This window comes from Felis catus, chromosome B1 (genome assembly GCF_018350175.1).
Source record: "Felis catus isolate Fca126 chromosome B1, F.catus_Fca126_mat1.0, whole genome shotgun sequence".
Taxonomy (NCBI): Eukaryota; Metazoa; Chordata; class Mammalia; order Carnivora; family Felidae; genus Felis; species Felis catus.
Window position 1 is genome coordinate 199,065,500 of NC_058371.1, and position 24,836 is coordinate 199,090,335.

Consider the following 24,836-nt stretch of genomic DNA (forward strand, 5'->3'; position numbering starts at 1 on the left):
TTCCCAGCTCCTGTTTGCACTACTAACGCTTCCTTGTCCAAAGCAGCTCTTTCAGGGTGCAGCGTCTGTTCCTTGCAGGTTGCAGGAGTCACTGTGGCCCCCAAAGACACGTCAGCGTCTTTGAAGTGCCCTGGCTGGCAGAGCTCCTTGCTATTGTGGGGACGTGTGGTTCTCAGCTCCTGGAATGACAAGCTTGCAGGAGGCCCTGGTGGCCTTGGCAGCCGAGCCAATGTTTAGACAGTTTCTTCTGCTGTTTGAATAAGAGCCTTAGGGGCATGGCATCTCTGCCTCCCTCCTCTCCTGTGGCCCCACCTCCTTCTCTGTGGCCCTGCCCCCTCCCTGTGGCCCCGCCTATTCCATGTGCCCCTGCCTCTTCCCCTGTGGCCCCGCCTTCTCCTCTGTGGCCCCGCCTCCTCCCCTGTGGCCCCTCCTCCTCTCCTGTGGCTGGGCAGCCCGGCAGCCCAGCGTCCTGAGCTGCTTGTAAAGTTCCTCTCAGCGCTGGCAGAAACATCACAGGCGAGGGATCTTCCAGTGGGCTTCAAGGCCTCTGCCCCCTCCTTTTTATGAAGGCAGCTCCTTTTTAAATTGCCTTTCTTTGACACTTAGGTGTCAAGGCATCTGAGCCCCCAGGATGACTTTGAAAAACCCTGGCTTTGGAATTTGTTCTCTCTCCCCAGCAACCATAACCCTAAAAGGCAGAGTGAGCCTTACCCGTAATTTAGGGGGCTCAGAGAAACTCAGTTGACTTTCCTTATATCGCACAGCCAGTTAGTGGCAGAATTAGGGGTGGAATCCAAGCTTGCTGACCTCAAGTCCTCCAGTACCTGGAGGTGGGTGATTTAGTGTCCAGGTGAGGGCAGGACTCATCTGAACCTGCTCTCCCAGCTTTGTGAGGATTCATGAGACACTGAGTAGAAAATGCTGTGAAATCTCTCATAGAGGTGCAGCTGACAGTGAGAAGGGGCTTTATCTGTCTGGAATCTGGGAGCTCTCGGGAGTCAGTGTGAGAAAGAGTGTAGGTGAATAAGCCCGGAGTCAAGTTCCAATCTGGGTTCTTGAGTTTCAAGGTGTGTGGCATTAGGTAAGCCACTCCCCCCTTTTGTGCCTTGGTTTCCCCATCTGTAAAAGAGTCAACTCACTGAGTTGAGTTAGTGCTAAGCACAATGTCTGGGACACTGTAAGTCCTAGTAAATGTTAGCTGTGGCTATTACTGACATGATCATTGTTGTTACCTTCACGAAGTCTCATTTAAATATGACAGCGGATAAAGGCTCAATAACTGAGAAGGATGATGATTACTGTTGCCTTAAGCAGCACTGAACTTGAACCAGGTGGGGTGGCTGCTCCAGAGGAGTGGGGAGAGTATGGCCTTTGGAGGAGATGAAGGATTCCCTGTGAAGGTTAAATGAGGCAGCACCACCATGGCATGGGCCAGGGACCACGGGTGATATGATCCTCATTCTCTGCTGCAAGTTAAATCACAACCCAAGTGATAAATGACACCAGGAAACTCAAAGGAAGGAAGGGCAGGGTGAAAGTTATTAATTAATAGTGTGGTCTTGAGCAAGTCACTTCAGGTCTTTGCTCACTTGAAGAGGAAGAAGTACATTGAACTGACCAGCCCTTCTTGGTTCTGAAATTCTGTCCAACCACACTTTCATCCACTCTTCCATTCTTCTATCCATCGTCTATCCATGTATCCACCCATGCTTCACCCATCCACCCAACCCCATCTGTCTGTCCTTGTGTCCATGCTTCCCATCCACCCATCTCTCCATCCATCCATCCATCCATCTACCCATCATCTGTCCATCCACCATCCATCCATCCATCCATCCATCATCCATTCATCTACCCACCCATGCATGTGTGCATCCGTTAATCCATCCATCCATTTATTGATCCATCATTCATCCGTCCTTCCATCCATTCACCCACCCATCATCCATCCATCTACCCATCTACCTACCCATCCACCCATCATCCATCCATCCATCCATCCATCTACCCATCTATCGACCCATCCACCCATCATCCATCCATCCATTCTTGTATTCATGTTTCCTATCCATCCATCTCTCCATCCATCCATCCATCCATCCATCAATCGTCATCCATTCATCCACCCATCCACCCATCCATCTACACAGCCAACCATCATCCATCCATCCATCATCCATCCATCTACCCAGCCATCCATCCATCCATCCAGCCACCCCTCCACCCATCCTTCCATCCATGCACCATCCATCCATCCACCCATCCATCTATCCAGCCACCCATCATCCATCCATCCATCCATCATTCATCCATCTACACATCCATCTACCCAGCCACTCCTCCTTCCATCCAGCCACGCCTCCACCTATCCATCCATCCATCCATCCATCCATCCATCCATCTACCCAGCCACCCCTCCACCCATCCATCCACCATTCATCCAGCAACCTATGTTGCCCAGGCCCTGGGCTGGGCATTATTAAACAGATTAAGGGGCCTACAGCCAGATCCTTACTATTGAGGAATTTGCAGTTGGGTCCAACCAACCACAGTTGGTGAGTGGGCAAGGCTTCCAATCCCAGAGTCACTAGGCCTCTTTGCACCTTGACCTTGTGCCCCGTCTTGCCTTTGTGGGCTGTCAGACTGCGAGGGCTGTGGGTTCACGCCATTCTTCTGCACCACTTTGTGTCATGTCCTGGGGTCCCCACTCCACACGCATTTCCACTTCTAATCCTTATTCGGTCTTGTGAGGCAGGGCTTCCTATACTTGTTAATCAGGCAGAGGACTGAAACTCAAAGGGATGAAGAGTTAGCCCAGAGCCTCCTCTGTGGTATCTGTCCCAATGCTCATAGAGCTGGCCTCCGCCCTCCCGGGCCCCGCACTGAGATCCCCACACTGGGTTCAGATCCTGGCTCTGTATCCTGCCAAAGTACATCCCTCCCATCTCTGTTTCCTCATCTGTGAAATGGGATAATAGTCCCTATCTTGTAAGATTGTTTGAGTGTTATCTGATGTAAAGCAGGAGAGTGGCCCATAGTAAGCACTCGACCGTCGGTCATCATGATTATCGTACCTATCATATACTACCTGTCAAGGCCAGACAGGCCACAGGTACATTTTTCAGGAGAGGACTAACTGCTCAGTATTGGATGGAAGGAAGGAAGGAAGGAGGAAGACTGCCCCTCAAGGCCACAGTCAAGGCCAGCATGTTAAGAGCTGGTCCACAAATGTGCGATCTGGGGCTCCATGTCCGGCCACGTCCACGTGAGGTGGGCACTGGGGCCACAGTTAATTTCTTTGAGCACTGAGTGGCGGGCCTCAAGCCTCATTAACCCCATGAGTCCATGAGCCGGTGGGATTTGTGTAATCTTGTTTTCCCTTCCGCTGGCTTCCCGGGTTGCCATTTTGCTCACACTGAAGGCTCAGTAACTCCCTCAAATTCCCGGGGGGGGGGGGCGCACATGGCTAAGACCTGTCTGCCCCAGTGAGAGACCCTCAAGTCACCTTAGCGCTCAGGCCCGGCCCGCCCCTCCTCACCCCTCTCTGCCTCCTCTGGCCTCCCCAACCGGGCCTGGTGAAGTGGAGCAAGGCCCCCCCACCCCGCTCCCCACAATCGCCCCCACACTTGTGAGTGTGTGTGACACACTCAAGGCCACACAGAGCTGAGCCGGAAAGGGAGCTCATGTTCCCTGAGTGTCCCCACGTGCCCGCAACTTTACTCCCACTCTGGGTCCGTCGTCTGGCTACCACGTGGGGATGCCCTTCGGGGTGACTCCAGCGACGTCAGGGGTTCTACGTGAGCCCCAGGGGATGGAGGGGCAAGAGGTCACAGAGGGGCCCTGGGTTTGGGGTCGTGGCCCCCACTCCGTGGTTCAGGAGACCCTGTGCAGTTTTCTCGCCTGTGCTTTCTGGTCTGTAAGCACCACAACCTCCCCCCCACCCCCCACCCCACCCCCAGTAAGCAGGAGGAAATGAGGGCATAGCACACAGGAGAAGCTCCCAGAGTGGTGGCCCCCCTCTTCCTCACGTATTCATCCATTCATCTGGCGGTTTGGAACCTGAGCCGTGACAGGACAGGTGTGGGGGACACCTCCTGAAGGCTATGACTTAGTTGGAATGACAGAGGCTAAACCACATTAACAGCCGAGTAGCGGCCGGCGTGATAGGCACCATGAGGGGCTGAGACAGCAAACCTGGGGGGCTCATCTCAGGAAGGTCAGTTGTAAGCAGAGACCGACCCTCAGGTGGAGGGGAGCACTCCAGCAGAGAGCCCGACTGAGCCAGCCGGGCAGGCCCGTGACGGGCGACAGGGAGCAGGGGCTGGGGGAGAGCAGGGCGGGTGGCAGGGCCTTTGTGCTGCGTGACAAGCCCGTGGGAGCGTTCCCGGGATAGAGCTCTGTTTACCAATCACATTGCCCCAATAAAATCCACCACCGTTTGTCAGGGCCTTCGGACATGGGTGTTTGCAAATTGTCCCCTCCATTTCTCCGCAGTCTGTGTTGTGAAAGCCACACGCCTTGTGCCAAAAGCACAGATGCATTGTGGTCTGGGTGGGCTCAGGCCGGGCGTCAGAGCCCCAGAGTCAGGGCACAGCAGAGGGTGAGCCGGTGACGATCCCCCTCTTCGCAGCATCTATGAGTCCCCCGGGGCGTCCCAACGATCCACATTTCGCAGACAGACTTTGCCCTCCGTGGGTCCCCGGTGCTACCTGGTGCCGCTCTCCCTGTGTCGTCTCGGTGCCACCGCCTGGTTGTGACTGTGGATGAGGGAGCTGAGGTGGAAGGCTGGCCGGTCGGCTGAGGGCTGCCCAGCCAGTCAGAGGTCGAGCCAAGATTTGAACCCAGAACTTAGACATGGAGCTTCCAGCAGGCCTTCTGCGCTAGGTCAGTAAATGGCGTGTCATTATCAGGGTGGTAATTTCGCGCGTCTCCCCGTGACGCTGGGCTTTGGGCTCTGGGGGTTTCCGGGGTCACTGGGGACGCCAAGAGCTGTGTTTGGGTTCATGTCACACAGAGGGACATGGTCAGAAGAGTGTCCACTAGATAAAGCGAACCAGCCCTTTGGTCTCTCAAGCTCAACCAGCAACTCCTCAAACATAGGATTTGAGAGCTGGAATGGACATGGGGTCCCTTCAGTCTCAGCTTCTGCTTCTTTGTCAGAGAATCAGCGGGGGCGGAGGTTACGGGGTGAGGTTGGGCTGGGGTCCAGGGTTTCTTTGTCCAATTGGGTGGGCTTCCCACCTCAACTCAACCACATTAGCGTTGATGCTAAAGAGGCAGCCACTTCCCACGTCATGCCCTTCCTGGGTGAGATATCTGTGTGCATAATCCAGCCATGAGACACCTCATTAAATGACCTTTCGTCCCTGGGACTGTTCTTTAAGGAACACTTGATTTTAGCTTTTCAGCTCCAAACCCCCCATGTGTCAAGAGAGATTTCCCACGGAAACTTGAAACTAGGGCCAGATCGGCAGGTAACCAAGTAGGTGGTCGGGCGAGGTATCTTGAAGCCTGCATCCAATGGGGGCCCACTGCTTATATGAAGTTGGGCGAGACAGTAAGATCCCTGGACCTCTGTCTACTAGTCTAGGAAGTACAGATAAAAACAGTTCACTTCCGGGGCGCCTGGGTGGCTCAGTCGGTTGGCTCAGGTCATGATCTCACGGTTCGTGAGTTCGAGCCCCGCATCGGGCACTGTGCTGACGGCTCAGAGCCTGGAGCCTGCTTCAGATTCTGTGTCTCCCTCTCTCTCTGCCCTTCCCCCACTCATGCTCTGCCTCTCAGTCTCTGAAAAATAAATAAATGTTAAAAAAATTTAAAAAACCAAAAACAGTTCACTTCTCCTTGACCTCACAAGGGGACGTATCTGTGTCAATTAAATCGATACATGCAGACAGCAGGTGGGGAACAATAATCATGGTTTTCACGTGAGGAGTGATTTTTCTAAACATTAATATGATCGAGTTACTCCTATTAAAATTCTGTAGTGTTTTTGTCCTATTGTATTCATTCATTCATTCATTCATTCAACACATATTGAGCAACTAGTATGTGCCAGGCACGGTTTCAGGTACCAGGACCACAGCGAGAACAAAACACACAACACTCCTGACTTGTGCTTACAATATAGCAGGGAAGAGAGACAACAAGCGGGTTGAAGAAGTTAAATGCATAGCAGCTAGAGGGGGTGTTTGAGGAGAAGGCGCTGCCTCTGGGTCTGCAGTGAGGGGTAGGTGGGGGTCTAAGAGGCAGTGAGAGCCTGGAGATGTCAAGCCTCCCCTTTCCAGTCTGCTTGAAATGGAGTCGGCCCCAGGGGATTTTGAGCAGATTATGCTGTAGGGGTGCCTGGGTGGCTCCGTCGGTTGAACCCCCGGCTTTGGCTCAGGTCAGGATCTCATGTTTTGTGAGTTCGAGCTCCACATCGGGCTCTCTGCTGTCAGCACAGAGCCTGCTTGGGATCCTCTGTGTCCCCCTCTCTCTGCCCCTCCCCTGCTCGCGTGCTCTGTCTCTCTCTCAAAAATAAATAAACATAAAAAAAAAAAGCAGCTGTCCCAGGCGGGTGGGGGGCGGGGGGGGGGGATGCAGGCTGGGACCTGGTGGGGTCGAGAAGGTGGTGAGAAACAGCAGAATTCTGTGGTTCCGTTATTCGCACTCGGTTGTGTCTGCCGAGTGGCTCCCGTGGCTTTGTAATTGTGTAGTGTGAACTCATTTTCGGTGGATACACTTGGCAGCTGCATTTCCAAGGGGATTTTGCACGTGTTTCTTTCAGGTGCCCCCCAACACCCACCCCCCCCCAACCCCTGGCGACTAGCTTAATTTCTAAAACAACCAACAAAGAGTGGCTTTTGATCCCGGTTAGCCTGGCCTTTTTGGTCAATGCTCTTCGGCTTCAGGTTCTTTGGCACGTGGGGGGTGTCACCGCTAACACGGAGTACGAGTGCCCGCGGGTCACGGGCACGGGTCCTTAAAGGACAATGTGGCTGAGAGAGACCAGCTTGTTGGTCGACTCCTCTGGGTCCGTGGGAGGACTTTTCTTTCTTTTAAAAAAAAAAAATTTTTTTTATAGCCAGCAACTTTTTTTAATGTTACGTATACTATTCTCAGGGCACGTCTGGTGATATATTTTATGACACAGCAGGCGTCAAAGTATGTTTAACGTGTGATTTCTTCAGGATCCCTCCCCTTTCTGGGTTCCAAATGGAGGAACTGAAAGTGTGACGTAAAGACCGGCGATCCGTAGTCTGTCTTTGGCCAACTTGTCCAAGCACTATTGTAAAATGTAATGTGAAAGAACTGGAAAGTAGGAACTTCTTCAGTTTGTGAAACACCATTCAGGACTGCTGCTTCTTGAGTGTTTTCTTCTTTTAAGGTATTAATCTTTTCTTCCCCTGGAGTAGGCCGTAGCTTAGAAATGTCATCGCCAGAAGCAGTCGTCGGCCCATTTATTGCCTTTTCTGAAGGACCACGCTCTTCAGTCCCGTCTCTTGCCACCTCTTTCTTGTTTTTAGCCAAAGTTTCCCTTGGGACGTTTCTTTGTCTGCTCTGAGACGCAGCTCTAGAAAAATAATCTGCAACTGTGACTAGCCCGTTTTCCTTAACTGAATTGGTATCAGATTCAGTCATCCCGTCCATCAGAAGAGCATCCTCATCAGTCCTTCGTCTACAAGACCGCCTACGACGGTTAGTACTGTGATGAGATTCACTGGCATCAGTGTGTGCAGTCTCATCAGATTCTGTATTATCAAGTAAGCTGTATGGATTGCCGTCTGGATCTTTGAGCACGGGACTGATGGAGAACTTGCCACCACCTGGTCCAGCACGACCTCGACCCCCTGAAACACTTCTCCCTCTTCCTCCTGGGCGTCTCCTCCCATCAGGCTGATGTCGGCTCTCTCTCGATCATCTTCTCCTGCCAGTGACCAATCACTCGGCCCGTCTTTATGCTCAGATTCTGTTTCAGGGGGGCTAGACAGCTCAGAGTTTGTACCATAACCGGAGGTGTAATTAGGGCCCCGACGACCTCTGCCTCTTCCACTCTAAGACCTAGAACCAATCTGTCGTAGCTGTTCATCAATCTGCAGGCGTTCCATTGTTAGCTGTTCTGCTTCCTTTAGATAAGCAATCTGGTACTCTAAAAAACTTGCTCATTTCCGATGCTTTCTTTCGTGCCAACAAACACAAATGGAACCACACCATCTTCTCTAGGTGGTTGATTTTCATTGTCTCCTTCGATTCTCACCCACACCACACCAGATCGGTCCATTATTTCCTGAAGAGCTTTGCCATTTTTCCCAGTTACTTTTCCGACAAGATTCCTAGGAACCTGAATAAAATCCTCCACAAGTTCCAAGAAACCTCTAGCCTTTTGTACAGCATCAGCACTCCCTCCACAGATTCTAAATGTGCCAGTACCTTCGTCTAGCTCAATAGCTGTAACTCCAGGAAACTTCCTAGCTTGCTGTGTGTTCCTATGGCCAGGCCCATTCAATCTTCTCTCCCAACCAATTCCTCATGAAAAGCTGCCGCAAGTTGTTTTGTGCATTCTAAATGCTTAGCGGCCTCTTCATTTCCGGACATGAGCATCAACTTCGTACGAATACTTCGCAAATGCGTGTCACTTAAAATGTTTACTGTCTTGGGGCGCCTGGGTGACACAGTCGGTTAAGCGTCCGACTTCAGCCAGGTCATGGTCTCGCGGTCCGTGAGTTCGAGCCCCGCGTCGGGCTCTGGGCTGATGGCTCAGAGCCTGGAGCCTGTTTCCGATTCTGTGTCTCCCTCTCTCTCTGCCCCTCCCCCGTTCATGCTCTGTCTCTCTCTGTCCCAAAAATAAAATAAACATTGAAAAAAAAAATGTTTACTGTCTTCACATTTGCTTCACTGGCAGACGGTATCATGAGCTGTGCGGTTTCTGGATGGTAAAAAATTCTGCATGCTCCTGCTGCTTTCTTAAAATCTTTATGTGCATTGTTCATTAAACACGCCCCTCTCAAATCCTCAGGAACATCCACTGTGCATTCAAAGAAGGTACTTTTTTTTTTTTGACAGTTTTATTTTGATGGACAGGCCGAAGTCGCTCAAATGGGACTATTTCATTGTAAGTGGCCTCACAAGCCGCATATTCAATGACATAAAACTCTCTTTTCATCATTCGAACTTTGGCCAACACCATCCACATGGTTCCTGGTCATTTGCTCTTGAATACCTCTGCTTCGTCTCCTTCACTAATTTCTTTGTTTATATCAGGCGGTGGTGGTGATCTAACTTCATTAAGTGGAACCTGGTGTTCTGGCTGCCAGTTGTTCTCAGAAACAACTGTGAGGGAGTCTTCCTGAACATCTTTGATAAATCCCTTGTAGAAAGCCCGTTGGAGCCACGAACCTCCACCGTCAGCTCGGCCATGTTGGAACCACCAAAAAAAATTTTTTTTAACGTTTATTCAGTTTTGAGAGAGAGAGTGAACAGGGGAGGGGCAGAGAGAGAGGAGGACACAGAATCCGAAGCAGAATCCAGGCTCTGGGCTGTCAGCACAGAGCCCGACGCGGGGCTCGAACTCACAGACCGCGAGATCATGACCTGAGCCCGAAGCTGGACCCTTAACCGTCTGAGCCACCCAGGCGCCCCGTGGGAGGACTTCTCTAATAATCCATCGTTCGCTGAAGTTCAGTCCGTCGAGGGTCCCTGCTTTCTGGTGGGTCCCTCCATTCTCATTTGCTGTCACATGTGGGGCTAAGGCCTTGTCTCCTGACCCCGGCTACCCATTACCACCCCAGTCTCTGAGTTGCCCAAACCCCTCACCTCCTCCTCCCAGGGTGGCCACCGGGCACTCATGGGATAGTTTTGGCTCTCCGTTCCTGCCTCTTTTTGTGCCCTGGACTCTTCCTTTGTTTGTTCTTATGAGTTTGGCTCTGCATTTCAGGGAAGTTCCATATGCTTCTCTCCAGCAAGTAGCAGAGGGTCGCAGGCTATCGAGGCCACCGTGTTTCGAGAAACCTCCCTGATCACCATCAGTGTCTCCTGACGGGGCTAGTTTAAAGTTTACTAGCATCCGGGTCGCCTTGGGAACATGTAATTAATACAGTGAATATTCCCTAGTTTTCCCCTAGAACGATCAAATCAGACTTGCAGAAATTTGGCTGGGAAACTTAACGTTTTAACCAAGGCACCGGGGTGAAACTGATGCCCATACACTTGTGAGAACCTTGCTTGTTGGGCAGCTCGGGTTCATTGACCCACCCAGCAAACATGTATGATGCACAGTGTGCCTGCACCACACAGGCGTCACAGGATGCGGAAAGAAAGAAGACGTTTTCTTTCTTCCAAGGACTCATGGTATAGTTCAGGACTTGGCAGCTCTTTTTGCAAAGGGACAGAAAGTAAACATTTTTGGGTTTGTGGGTCATATGGTCTCCTTTGCAAAAGCTACTGTAGACAACATGTATATAAATGAGGTGGCTGCGTCACCCCCACATTTTATTTACAAAAGAAGGTGTGATTTGCTGAGCTATGATAGGAGTTAAAAGAGGAACAAGCCGGGGCACCTGGCTGGCTCAGGAGAGCAGGTGACTCTTGTTTTTTTCTTTATTTTTGAGAGAGAGAGAGAGAGCGAGCGAGACACAGCATGAGTGCGGGAGGCGCAGGGAGAGAGGGAGACACAGAATCCGAAGCAGGCTCCAGGCTCTGAGCTGTCAGCACAGAGCCCGACGCGGGGCTCGAACCCACGGACCGCGAGATCATGACCTGAGCCAAAGTGGGATGCTTAACTGACAGAGCCACCCAGGCACCTGAGCATGTGACTTTTGATCTCCAGGTGATAAGTTCCAGCCCCATGTTGGGTGGAGATTTTACTTAGAAAAGAAAAGAAAAGAAAAGAAAAGACAAGACAAGACTGGAACATGCCAAACAAAGGACCATAGTGTAGTAGTTGCTATCCCAGAGGTGTGCAAGAGATGTGATGGGGCCAGGAGAGGAATCCTGGGGGAGGGGGGGGGAGGAAGGGTGGGCCCAGGGGGCTTCCCAGATGAGCTAACACTGGAGGGGAGACGGGGGTGGTTTGGGGGGTGGCAGGGGGTCAGGCTGTAGGTGATCATTGAACAGTTAGGTTGTTTGCATTCTATATGATTGTAAATAGTGCTGTGAGGACCATCTTTGACCTTGTCCAGTGTTTGATTCTTTCTTAGGATAAAGACACTGTGTAACTTTGGTAGCACACTCTCAGGATGCCTGGGGAAAAGGAAGTGCAACTTCCACACCCTCCAGATGGGCACGGGGCACATCTCCCACCCCACTCCTCGGTTGCCGGGTTGCTAAATTCTAAAAGCACCAACAAATATCAATTCACGATGAAGGCTTAGTCTGGCCTTTAATCGCAAAATTAAAAACCTAGCCTGAAAAACCTTGCTTGACTTATTATTTTCAGGAGACACGCCCCAGTTCTTTTGTTTTTGTAATTGACATGTAATTTATATGTGACATTGTGTCGGGTTAAGGTATACAATGTGTTGATTTGATACACTTGTGTGTTGCACTCCTGACTGCGGCAGCAGCCTTAGTTAAGAGGACGCTTCTGGGTTTGTTTCTTGGGTTTCGGCAAGATAGACTGTTTCGGGGAGCTGGAAGGGTCTCCCTGGGAGTGGCCTGACTTCTGGGGTCCCACACAGGAGGAGGGTTGACGCCCTATCTCGGCTGTGAACAGCGCAATCCGCCCAGCCCACTCGGCTCGGAGATGAGCTTTTTACACCGTGGCGAAACGCACACCCACATCAGTAGAAAGGAGGCCCAGGGAGCCTGTTTGATCTCAGTGGAAAGCTGGCCCAGGCTGGCATTTTGACATTTGGAAACAGTGAATACAATTACCCATCTGTGGACCAAAAGGGATTTTTTTTTTCCTTTAAGGGAATCGAAGGTATTTTGCCCGCGGTGGAGTTTCTAAGAGGCCCCTTCCAACCAGAGGATCGTCCACAAAGTTTAATTCAAGAAAGAGGGGGAAGGAAGGCGTGCTCATGCCAGAAGTCAGATCTTCCTCTGCGGACCGACCTTTTAGTCAGAGAAGGCCGGGAGGCAAGCCAGCGAGAGCCAGCACGGCCCTTCGGAGTCAGCTCCGGGCTTTTGCAGACATGATTCATCTGTCCCTCACACAGCCCCCCGAGGCAGGGGTGGTTACTTTCTCGTTGACAAACGAGGGCAAAGAGACCACACCTCATATGACTGTCCAGGATCACACAGCCAGCCGGTGGCAGGGCTGGGATGTGAACTGGCGTTTCCCGACCTCAAATTCAGCTCTTTTCTCGTGTACTATGGGTCGAATGGTGTCATCCAAATTCCTATGTTGAAGTCCTAAACCCTCAGCACCTCAGACTGTGCCCTCACTTGGAAATAAGGCCTTTGCAGACAGAATTAGTTAAGAAGAAGTCAGACCGGAGTAGGGTGGGACCCTAATCCAACATGACTGAGTGTCCTTGTCCTTATTTAAAAAAAAAAATCCAGGGGCGCCTCGGTGGTGAAACAGGGTGCTGTTGAAAAAAACCACCAGATGCTGTCGAAAAAACCACCAGACGCCGAACAGAAGCGGGGCCAAGATTTTATTCACGGCCGGGCCAAACCTGATCTCCTGATCTTAAGGAGGAAGGTGCAGAGAATGGCCCTGAACAAAGGCAGCAGTGGGCTTCTATGGATATTAGCAAGTCAGAATATGTCATTATTTGGTTAACCCATTACAATTTACAGCATTTCATGGTAGCCAATTATACTGTGACACATAGACGTTAGTTTTGGCGGGAACCTATCAATTTAAAGGTCTTTGTCCTAAGAGGGTTTAAAATGACCAATCATAGTTAGACACCTAGGATGCCTCCGGGCCGCGGGGCAGTGAGTACGTGACTTTTTACATGTCGGTCTTGCCTCAGCCAGATCTTGGTCGAAGGGGTGGGGAAGCGTTTTGCATCCTAAGTTATCTATTTAGCAAGCAGGCAAGGTCACAGAAGCGAGGTAGGGCGGTTAGTAATTTCCGATAGCCCTAATAGGGAACTACATCAGCTTTTTATCTCAATTATTCATGAAAGGTGAGTTCAAGCTGAACTTATATACAATAAGCTTTCTGATATCTTATAAGTTGACCTATTACAGGTGGCTCAGTCTGTTAAGCGTCTGACTTCAGCTCAGGTCATGATCTCACGGCTCGTGAGTTCGAGCCCCACGTCGGGATCTGTGCTGACAGCTCAGAGCCTGGAGCCTGCTTCGGAGTCTGTGTCTCCCTCTCTCTCTGCCCCTTCCCCATTTGCCCTCTCTCTCAAAAATAAACATTAATTTTTTTTTTAATTTTTATTTTACTTTTAATGTCTATTTATTTTTGAGAGAGAGAGACAGAGCACAGGCAGGGGAGGAACAGAGAGAGAGGGAGACACAGAATCCGAAGCAGGCTCCAGGCTCTGAGCTGTGAGCACAGAGCCCGACACAGGGCTTGAACCCACAAACCGCGAGATCATAACCTGAGCCGAAGTCGTATGCTTAACGAACTGAGCCACCCACGTGCCCCTAAATTTTTTTTTTTTAATCCATATGGAGAGTCAGGGACACATACAGAAGGAAGATGATGGGAAGGCACAGGACAACACCATCCACAAGCCAAAGGATGCTTGAGGGTTCTGGAAGCTAGGAGAGAGGCATCGAACAGATTTTTTTCCCTCGCAGCCCTCAAAAGGGACCAACCTTGCAATACCTTGATCTTGGACTTCCAGCCCCCAGAACTCCAGGGGATAGGTTTCTGTCGTTTAAGCGCCTGGTCTGTGGTACTTTATTCCCGTAGCCCTAGGAAGCGAACACAGCGCTCACTGTAATTAAGGAAACTGTAGTTCTTGAGGACCCACTCTGTGTGGCAGCACAACTTGCCAGGACTTGTGTTTTGTTCTCCCCGTATTTTTTTTCCTCCCTGTCCTCAGTACGTAGGGCAGAGACGGCGAGCTGTTTCCCCTCCTTTTCAGAACAGAAGCCTCCTCCCTCGTTTGCATCGCCAGAGACTACATTTCCCAGCCTCCCTTGCACGTAGGCGTGGCCATGGGAAGCACGTTCTCACCGGGGGACGTGCGTGGGCACCGCCCTAAGAGGAAATTGCTTGTCTTCCTGTTTCCCTAGTGCGCCTGCTTGGAGGCAGCAACGTGGCCGCGGGCAGCCGTGGGTCGTGTGGGTCTGGCACAGCACGGTGGCAGGAAGCTTGGTCCCTGAGTGACTTTGCGGAGCAGAGACCCCGCCCGCCCTGGTCTCCTGCTTTCTTCTGGGTTGTCGTGAGACAGAGGGAGAACTTGCTCCCTTGTTCGATCCACTGCGTCCTAGAAACTTTGGGTTCTAACACATGGGTCTGCGTCCCCTCACACGTGCGTGTGCTTGACCTTCGCTGCCGTTGGAGATGGCCGTGCTCCCGACCTGAGAGCGGAGTTTGCATTCGGACTTCCTGATTAACTGCTTCCTGGAGCAGCTTTCTTGAAGTACAAGGGACACGTGGTAGACTGCACATATTTAAAGCGCACGCCCGTGAAGCCATCACCGGCCATCAAGATAATGAACCATCACCTGGCAAAGTTTTGACTCACTGGGTTTTGTTTCCCCAAAGCCCTGACCCCTTGGGGGTGGGTGGGAAGGGGAGAGCAGTTACAGGGAGCTGGGCTTGCAGCAGAGAAGGTGGGGCCTAACTACAGGAGGCTGGGATTCAGAGGGTCTGGGAATCTGAACTTTATTTTTATTTTTTTTAATTGTTTTTGATTTTGTAAATTTATTTTTTTTGAATTCTTTTTTTAATATATATTTTTAAAAGTTTATTTATTTTGAGAGAGAGAGAGAAAGAGAGCGTGCACAAGCAGGGAGGGGCAGAGAGAGAGAGAGAGAGAGAGAGAGAGAGAATCCCAAGCAGGCTCCACACTGTCCGCACAGAGCCCAATGCGGGGCTCGAACCCACAACCCTGGGATCACGACCTGAGCTGAAATCAAGGGTCGGATGCTCAACCGACTGAGCCACCAGGAGCCCCCCGGAATCTGAATTCTTAAGAAGGCTCTCGACACCCATTCATGTTGGGGAAGATCTGGTCTTGCCCCTTTTTCTGGGGGATGTCGTGGATCTGCGGCAAACCAGGCTTCCATTCTGCAGCCCAGGCTCTTTCCGCACCTCCACGTGGCCTCTCTAAGCAGGGTATTAACTTTATGTTCTACAAAGAAAATCAGGGGAAGAACTTAGTTATTCTTCTGATTAACAGGGAAGTTGTCCAATTGGCTACGCTTGAATTACGTCCCCTGAAGATTAAACTTGGGCTTCTTTGGTTTTCATTTATTTTATTGGACTGTATGGCGATGTTTTGAAAGAGTAAGGCGGGGGCGGGTGGGGGTAGGGTTCCGGGATGGTGGCCATTTTTGCCACATGCAGAAGGCCAACACTGCTTCCAGAAGACTCAAGTGGACACAGGGATTTCTGCACTCAGTGAAAGTGGTTTTTTTCTCCCCCCTTCCAGAGACTATGTGGGTTCATACTTGGTAACAAGTCAACGTCTTTTCTGGTTCCCTGTTTAGAAAACGGGTGCCTTGCTAAACAGCTGTCGCTCATGGCTTCCTTCCTGGACGGCAGTGTGATCGATCGTCTGAGATATAAATCTTGGAGGATTGTCCCAAGACCACAGACACTTATGTTCTCCTCTGCTCCTGACATGTGATTCTCAGTCAATAACCGACAGCCAGAGCGTGGTGTTTTGTTCTGATTTGTCACAAAGACTTTTCCAGCCCGTTTTTATTACACTAAAGCGAGGGTCGTTTTATTACACGAAAACTCTCCGCCTCTGAGAGCAGATTTTCCGAGCTGGCTGTCGTGTTAGGGGCGCTCGCTGTGCTTCGTGAGGGTCTTCAGGTCCTGCAGCGGGGCGGTGGATCACAGGTGCCCGCACAGTCATCACTGATGCCTTGAGGAAAACCTTAAGCAGAGACGTGGCAGGGTGCAGGACCGGTGACTGTGCAAGTGGCCAGTGTCGCTCCTAGATCGGACACCTCATGGAAAGAGCTTCCAGAGAGGAACTCTGCCCTGAGGATGCCAACAGACCAAGAGGGGGGGACGGAGGGCCGGCAGGAGACATGCAGGCACCCAGCAGCCAGGGAACCTTGAACTCGGCGTGGCCATCTGCCTTTCCGTCCCTCTTAACAGAGGCAGATTTGCTGTCCTGGCTGGGTCCCCTCTTCCCAGAGGGGAAGGGGATGAGCCACAGGGCCTTCTGGGTTGTGTGTCCTCTCTCTGCAATGCTGCCTTGCGACTCTCTGTGACTTTCCCCTGACCTTACCTGGCAAGGAATAGCCTGTTAATCTGAGGGTCCTGGGTGCAGAATATAGGTCGTAGACGGAACGTCTACAGTTCTAGTTCAACTGCTGCCTCGCTCCAAGAACAGAGCAGAAGCAAAGGGGATTCAGGGGACTTGCTCTGAATCGCCTAGTGAATTTGTGTGGGGCCCGGAGGAGTTTTCAAATTTGTGATATTATCTCCCTAAGGGCCCTTTGCCGGGGCGACCAAAACCGTCTTCCTCGTCCTGGCTTTCCCCGGACTAGGATTTCTTTTGTTTTGTTTTGTTTTGTTTTGTTTTGTTTTCCCCCAAGTTTGCAAAATGTAAGCTATTTCTCTTCCTTCTCTTATAAAAATGCCCATGCATCCAACGTAAAGGGTGGAATAATTTTCCAGTGCTCGCCGTGGCCATAGGCCCATCAGCCTTCTCTTGCCCGCAGGTCATAACTTCCAAGTCTTTGGCCTGTTTTGGTTTTGCAGATTACCTTCTATTATGAAATAATGTGTTTTCGTTGCTACTTCTTGGTTTTGCTGGGGAAGTGACACATCTCTCCCCTCCCCCTTTCTCTCCACTCAGCCGTTGAATTCTGCCATCTTGCCAATGCATGCTTATCTTTAAGTTTCTTAGGTGGGTATACGCCTCTCCGTTATTATGACTACATAGATCCTATTCAGACATGTTGGTATTCTGCACACACTTTTATTCCTAAAGAAGCCTCCTGGAGATTTCTGACTTGAGCCCATCTAGGCTCCGTGGGGAGTTATATTCTGGGCTCTCCCTTCACTATCATCCTGGGGCTCCCATGGCCTCTCTTCCGTGATGGATCCCATTTTCCTATATGCCATATCTTTTTCTTAACTGGTTTATTCCTTTAGAAAAATACACATCCTCTAGTAGCTGTCTGAGAAAAAGTATATTCGAGATAAACTTAAAATTTTTTTTAAAGTTTATTTATTTATGTTGAGATAGGGAGGGAGTGGGGGAAGGGCAGAGACAGAGGGAGAGAGAGAATCCCAAGTGGGCTCCGCAAATACAGTGTGGAGCCCAGTGTGGGGCTTGAAGTCAGGAACTGTGAGATCGTGATCTGAGCCCAAATCAAGAGTCGGGTGCTTAACTGACTGAACCACCCAGGAGCCCCGTGAGATAAATCTTGAAAGATCTTGCATGTCTGAAGATATTCTTACGCTTGCTGGAGAATTGGGGTTAGTGTGGAGTTCTAGGTGAAAGGTTACCTTCCTTCAGAGTTACCACAGCATCAGGCCACTGCTTTCTACATGTCATGTGGGGTTGTTATGGCGGGACTCTTGGCATCATCATGACTTTTGGTCCTTTGGGCGTGATCTGCTTTTTTTTTCTCTCTGGAAGACTGTATCATGTTCTCTTTGTCTACAGGGTTCCGAAATTTCATAATCATGTGTTGTGTAGAGGGTCCCTTTGGGGCCAGTGTGCTGCACCCTTGGGGACTTCTTCAGTTTGAAAACTCATGCCTTTAGTTTTGGAAAACATTCTTACAAGTTATTTCTTGAAGGTTTTCTCTACTATTTTTTTTCCTTTCTGTTAATGTTTACTATTAATAAATTGAACTCCTTGGACAGGACTCTGATGTTCTTATCCTTCCTTCCCTTTCAATTCCATTTGTTTCTTTTCCATTTACTTCTGTTTTCTGGGAGACTTTCTCAAATTTATCTTCAAAATCTTTAATTTTTATCATTTCCACTGTTATATCTTTAAATTCCAAGACAACTTCTTCCCCTTTATTTTATGATGATGGTGATTATTTTCATTCTCTGACTGCACATTTTACATAGCAGGCTGTTCTTGTTTCATGGATGTACTCTTTCTTCCAGAGTCTATTTTCTCAAAGTTATTTTTCCCCCATTTGTATTTCTGCATTTCATCCATAAGGATTCCTTAGACATTTGGTGATTTCCTCCTTCTGTTTCCTCCTTCTGCCTACAGTGCTATGATCATTTCTGATCTGGCCCCCCGAAATTTGGTCTTTGTCATCTTGGTCATTTGGCATAATTCTGTCAAATCATTCTGTCTATTTTCCCTTCCTTCCTTCCTTCCTTCCTTCCTTCCTTCCTTCCTTCCTTGACAGAGGGAGAGAGAGAGAGAGAGAGAGCAGGGGAGAGAGGCAAAGGGAGAGAGAGAGAATCCCAGGCAGGTTCCATACTCAGCCTGACACAGGGTTGGAGCCCATAACCCCGGCATCTCGACTTGAGCCAAAAGCAAGAGTCAGATGCTCAACTGACTGAGCCATCCAGGAACTCCCAAATCAGTTTTTCTGAAATGTCTATTTAACATGTTATTCCACTGGTGAAAAAGCCTTCAGTGGTTTCCTATTTCCGACTTTATCAGACCTAAACTCTACCATTAAAAAAAAATTTTTTTTAACATTTTATTTTTTTTTGAGACACAGAGAGAGAGAGAGCATGAATAGGGGAGGGTCAGAGAAAGAGGGAGACACAGAATCCGAAACAGGCTCCAGGCTCTGAGCTGTCAGCACAGAGCCCGACGCGGGGCTCGAACTCACGGACCGCGAGATCATGACCTGAGCCGAAGTCGGGCGCTCAACTGACTGAGCCACCCAGGCGCCCCAACTCTACCATTTTTAGCATTCCCAAACCCTGGATCCACCAAAACTATGTACCACATCTTTGTCCTTGTAATGTGGACACTCTTGGGTGGTCAGAGTTTGAGTTAGGTAAGAATAGCACCAAGAATACTAAGAATAGCAGTTAGGTAATAATAATACAAGCAAACAAGGACAATAAGGACTTTACCATTTACAGGCATTACTGACTCTAACATCTCTGTGGTGCCTGCATCATCATGCCCATCTTACAGGTAAAGAAATGGAGGTTTGAACGGGGGAAGTGAGAAACCCGAGGTAACACAGTGGGGAAGTAGCAAAGTGGGGCTAGATCCATGTCTCAGTGCTCTGTCCACACCACCGTCTACCGATCAAGGCTCCTTCGAGGCCACCGTCTGATAAACGGCACTCCCACATGTGTTGACCATGAGCTCCCATGTCTTTCTGCTAAGTGCCAGCTCCTCTCTGTACATGCAGTGATCTGTGGTACACGCTTTATGCCTCACTCATGGGTGTGCAAGAAGCCTTGGGTATTTTGGTGCCAGGGCCACTGGGAGCTGCTTACTGTCTTTGAGGACAATCAGGCTTGGCCTCCTGCCTTCTTTCCACATAATTTTTAATAAACCAGCAATCTCTCTCCAAGCATTGCAGACCTCTGGCTTGGACCAAGAAACCTGGAATTGTTTAAGAGAACATTAATTTCCTATGAGCTAGGGTTACAGGCTGTCTAGAACTTCTTAATGAACAGCCTCACTGCCTTTTTGAAGCGTTTATGTATTTGCCAATGCAGATTTGATGGTTACACAAAGTATTGCAGTTTGTCTTTTCTGGATATTAGAGTCTTCTAGAAGTTGACCAGTGGTGGACCCTGGTGCTTGGTTATTTCCTTGGTGAGACTTCAGGATGGCATTGCTAGTTGTCTATCCCACACATGCTCTCCTGACGTCTCACTCTTTTTTTTTATTTTTTTAATGTTTATTCAGTTTTTGAGAGACAGAGACGGCACAAGGAGGGGCAGAGAGAGAGGGAGACACAGAATCCGAAGCAGGCTCCAGACTCCGAGCTGTCAGCACAAAGCCCCATGAGGGGCTCGAACCCACGAACCGTGAGATCATGACCTGAGCTGAAGTCGGATGCTTAACCAACTGAGCCACCTGGGTGTCCCCGTCTCACTCTTATTTTTACGGATTTTTGGTAACCGAAACATTTTAAGACTCAATCACATCACTGTATCTTTGTTGAAGACAAAAACCCAGGGTCAGAGCTGACGCTTAGTTGGCTGAATGATGCCGGACAGAACCCATCACCTCTGGACCTCAGCTTTGTGATGGGGTTAGATGAGTGAATCTCAGACTGGCTCTGACGTTCTGAAAACGAAGCATCTTCGCTTCTGACTTCACACTTCCTGTGGAATCAGAGCCTTGAGATGACAGTGAGTTTCCCTTGATGTTACCCTGAGACCCTATCTTGACTGGTGATGAGGACCTCGCTGGGTTACTTGCACCGGTACCTTCTCCAGGGAGAAAAGGTGGGGAGTGCTTTGCAAGAGAGACTGTCTTTTTGATTTTTACCTCCTTCTGATTTTAAGCACAGGGGTGCTGCTAAGCTGCTTTTTCCCCCCTGTGCAAATAATTTTGTGAGAAAATACAACCAGTGCAATTATACTGAACTTTCATAAGATGAAATGTTAATAAAATGGATGTTTGACCAATAAAATACTTGATGCCAAATTAAACGGGCCTGAAAGGAATTACACTTTGGAGCAAACTCCATGGGAAACAGGATGAAAAGGAAAGTACTACTTTTGAGCAGCTATCCGAATTTCCCCAGAAACACAAATATGTAAGTTGCAGCACCTTCGGCTTGTCAGAGGGAAGGAGGCATGGCGGCCAAAGATGGGGATGCTAACGGCAGGGTTCTTGAGTTCCAGCCCCAACTTTGCTAGTTCTTGTCCACCAGCCTTGGGAGACTTACCGGACCCCACGTGCCCCAGGTTGCCGGCTTGGGACAGCTTGGGACAGCTTCTCCCAATGCTTGGGAGAAACATTCCCGTTAATTAGGCATCTGGTGAGCCAACGACCACTTTTTCCTAGGGTAGGTGGGAGAGCAAATTAGGGTAACAACTGTGAAAAAAAAAATTACCGTCTGGCCTGTTGTCCCTGCCGCCCAGGTCTGTTTCCTTCCTACTGTGCCTGGATTCCCCCATCTGAGTCTCTGCCGGGACGCTGTGGCCAGGCCACCAGCCACCAGACCCTTCGTGGCCCTTCCCGCCTACTCTCTTCGGCCTCATCCACTCCTTTGAAGCCAAAGGTCAGGACGTAGCAAACAACCCGGGCTTCCGAGTATGAAGCGTGTCCCTGCTTCCCATTTGGAAAACCTCTCCCTCCCTGGAGACGCGCGCTTGTCTTTTTCACGCGAGTGACCAAGGGTCCCCTCCTTCGAGAGCCTCTTCTGCCTCCTTCACGATGTCACTCCCTTGTCCCCCCCTTCCATCATCTTGTAAAATCTCTATTCTGGCACACAAGAAATGAGGCACTTCTCTTATAGCAGTCACAGCCATGTGAAATCATGAATTGTGAAAAACCAAGTCTGTCTTTCCTCCTAGAGACCTTCTTGAAGATGGGAACCAGGCTGCATTCTCCTCTGAACACCTGTCCCGTGGCACAGGCCTGGCTCCCCAAAGGCCTTCACCCGCTTGCTTAGGGCAAGTTCAAAGTAACCAACAGAGACACGTTTCCTTGACAACCGAGACTCTTATATTTTCTCTTTTATTTGGTTTCCAATGTTTTCTTTGAAAATACTTTTTAAAACATTTTTTTTTTACTGAAACAGACATACAGAAAGTACACGTATTGTAAGTATACAGACCCAAACTAGACACATCTGTGAAACCAGTGCCCAGACCCTTCTCACACTCCTTCCAGTCATTCCTTATCTGTCCCACCTCTGCCTGCCCGGAACCACTATTCTGACTTTTGATTGGGATTAATTTTACCTGTAATTTTGATATAAATGGAAGCATACAGTATACAGTCCTTTTGGTCTGGCTTCTTCCATCCAATAGCATGCTGTGAGCGCTCTGAGTTTTTCACAGTAGGTACAAAAGGCACGGGAGGTGGTTTGAAATTGTGTTCATCTTGGGGCGCCTGGGTGGCCCAGTCGGTGAAGCGTCCGACTTCAGCCAGGTCACGATCTCGCGGTCCGTGAGTTCGAGCCCCGCGTCGGGCTCTGGGCTGATGGCTCAGAGCCTGGAGCCTGTTTCCGATTCTGTGTCTCCCTCTCTCTCTGCCCCTCCCCCATTCATGCTCTGTCTCTCTCTGTCCCAAAAATAAATAAACGTTGAAAAAAAAATTAAAAAAAAAAAAAGAAATTGTGCTCATCCCTAGCCTTTCTCTCACACATCACTGGATTCTGGCAGAGAGTCATTGAACGAGTATGAGACAAAGTCATTTGCTGGAGGGCACAGGTCCTCAGGGACAATATTTGGGTCAGAAACCAAGTGTCTCCTTTGTTGAGGCAAATACGCATATCGACAAATTCAAGGATAAATCCTAAGATAACGGAAATAGATTATATAACTTTCAACCACGTGAAAGGGACCAAAGAAGTAATAATTATTTTGTAAAAGCCACCAATAATCTAATAAAAGTCCAGAGAGGAGAAATAAAGAAAGAAAATCGAAACCAAAAAAAAAAAAAAAAAAAAGTTACAAATAATGACAGTAGGAATAAGTCCAGGTAGAGCAGCAATTACAAGAAACAAACAAAACAAGGGTTAAATTGTATTAAATTTCAGGGATTCTCAGATAAGACTTGCATACCATTTACCAGAAATAAACCTAAAACATAATAACACAGGTAAAAAGTAAAGGAATAGGAAAAGCTACTGTAGGCAGAAAGTCTCTTCTTCTCATACCCCACATCCAACACAGCAGCAAATCCTAACTGCATTCTGACCCAAACATTTCTCATCTCCTCTGCTGCTGACACCCTTGTCCGAGCCACTCTCGTCTGCCTTGGCTTATGCCGAAGCATCCCAACTCATCTTTTGACTGTTGCCCCTCTGGTTTAATTCTTCACGTAGTAGCCAGAGTGATTCTTTTCAGACGTGTTCAAATTATGTCACTGGTCAAGACCCTTTGGCACTTTCCTAGGACACTCAAAGTAAAAATCCCCTGTGTTACCATGGTTTTTAAGCTTCACCTATCCTGGCCCCTCCGTTTCCCTTCTGAAATCATCTCCTGTGAGTTCCCATTTGATAATGCCTTTCAGACCGAGGCTAGACTCGAGACGAGGCTGAAGGAGGAGCAGGAATACAGGGAAAAAATTGGGGACAAACCGGTACCCAGCCGAAGCGCAAAGTAACACCCGAGATATCTGAACCTGGTGATGTACAGAAGATAACCACAGAAACAACAAAACCCAAACCTGGTTCAAAACCAGGCGACACTGAATCAACGCTGACAGTTACAGGCTGGTGGGAAAGGTGTACCTATTTGTAGCCATAAATACTATTCGCTTCAGTCTAAATTCTTTTTTTTTTTATCACATAATTTTTTTTTTAATTAACAAAGACCAGTAATTCCACAAACCGACAATACCTCGGTGGCACACAAGTACTGTAGGCTGTTTGTTCTTGATGAATCTATATATAACAAATCCTCATTAGATGTGATTCCAAAAAGTATGTATACATTGGCTTGGCATGATTAATAATGTAAAGTAAAATAGAAACATCAGAGCAACTTAAACATTGGTTCAATTTCTGTGCGTCAATTCAAGGTCAGTGATGAGAGAGCCCCATTAAAAAAAACAAACAAACTGAAGTCACAAAGTCTTTTTTTTTAATTTTTTTTTTCAACGTTTATTTATTTTTGGGACAGAGAGAGACAGAGCATGAACGGGGGAGGGGCAGAGAGAGAGAGGGAGACACAGAATCGGAAACAGGCTCCAGGCTCTGAGCCATCAGCCCAGAGCCTGACGCGGGGCTCGAACTCACGGACCGCGAGATCGTGACCTGGCTGAAGTCGGACGCTTAACCGACTGCGCCACCCAGGCGCCCCTGAAGTCACAAAGTCTTTAGGAAGCAGCCACATCCCTATGTGCATTTGAAACCCAAGGGCTAAAAATCCATTCTGGATGAACACCATGAAGCAAAGGGTGTGTAACATCTACCACATATCTGTTTCAAAAATGGCATGTTTCCAAAATTATCCACTTCTTTCCATGTAAACATCACAGTTTGAATAACTACAGAGAAGCCATCAGAATGAGTTCCACAATACACTAACCCTCACGAGGCACCCCTGAGCTCTGTCTTAAAGCATCCACATCAATCCTGGGGCTTAAAGAACATCTTCTTTACTTTAACTGTTGGTTTTACATGTTCATTTTCATCTTCATAGCTGGCCCGGTCTCTTTTTTTGGCAAACTTTTTCCCAAATGTCCCCACCAAGGTCTCATATCTTCTAGCTATTTCTTTGTCTGATACATCGAGCTCCACTGTGTCACCTTCAACTTCTTCTGTTTTGTTCCTAGCGTTCATCTGAAGCATTAATTTTCTTTTTCTTTAAGCTCTGGCAAATCCAAATACCAGTGGTCTTCGCTAATGATTTTCTTTTCTTCCTCTTCTAGCTGTTTCTTGGTCTCTGAGTCCACTCCCCTTTGCGTGAACTTCACGTGCAGCAGGATCTCGGACAACTTTGTCTTGCGCTCCGCCACCATATTGGCTCTTGCTCTGGGCCGAGGTTGGCCACCCACTTCAATCTAAATTCTATACATGATGTCCGGCGCTCAACTTCTAAAAACGAGACACATAAAAAAGTAAAGAGAAAAAAAAAAGCGCTGCCAAGAGAAGATGCAATCAACGTAATCAGACTAAAAGAGGACCCATGATTTGTAACCATCAGAAAGAAAACTCAAAATAATGATGACTAATAT

At 48.9% G+C, this 24,836-nt stretch overlaps 2 pseudogenes; both read right to left on the bottom strand.

The window, feature by feature from the left end:
- Positions 1-7,894: 7,894 nt before the first annotated feature.
- Positions 7,895-9,399, bottom strand: LOC101088080 (annotated as a pseudogene).
- Positions 9,400-24,121: 14,722 nt separating this feature from the next.
- Positions 24,122-24,620, bottom strand: LOC109499478 (annotated as a pseudogene).
- Between the last annotated feature and the right edge of the window lie 216 nt (positions 24,621-24,836).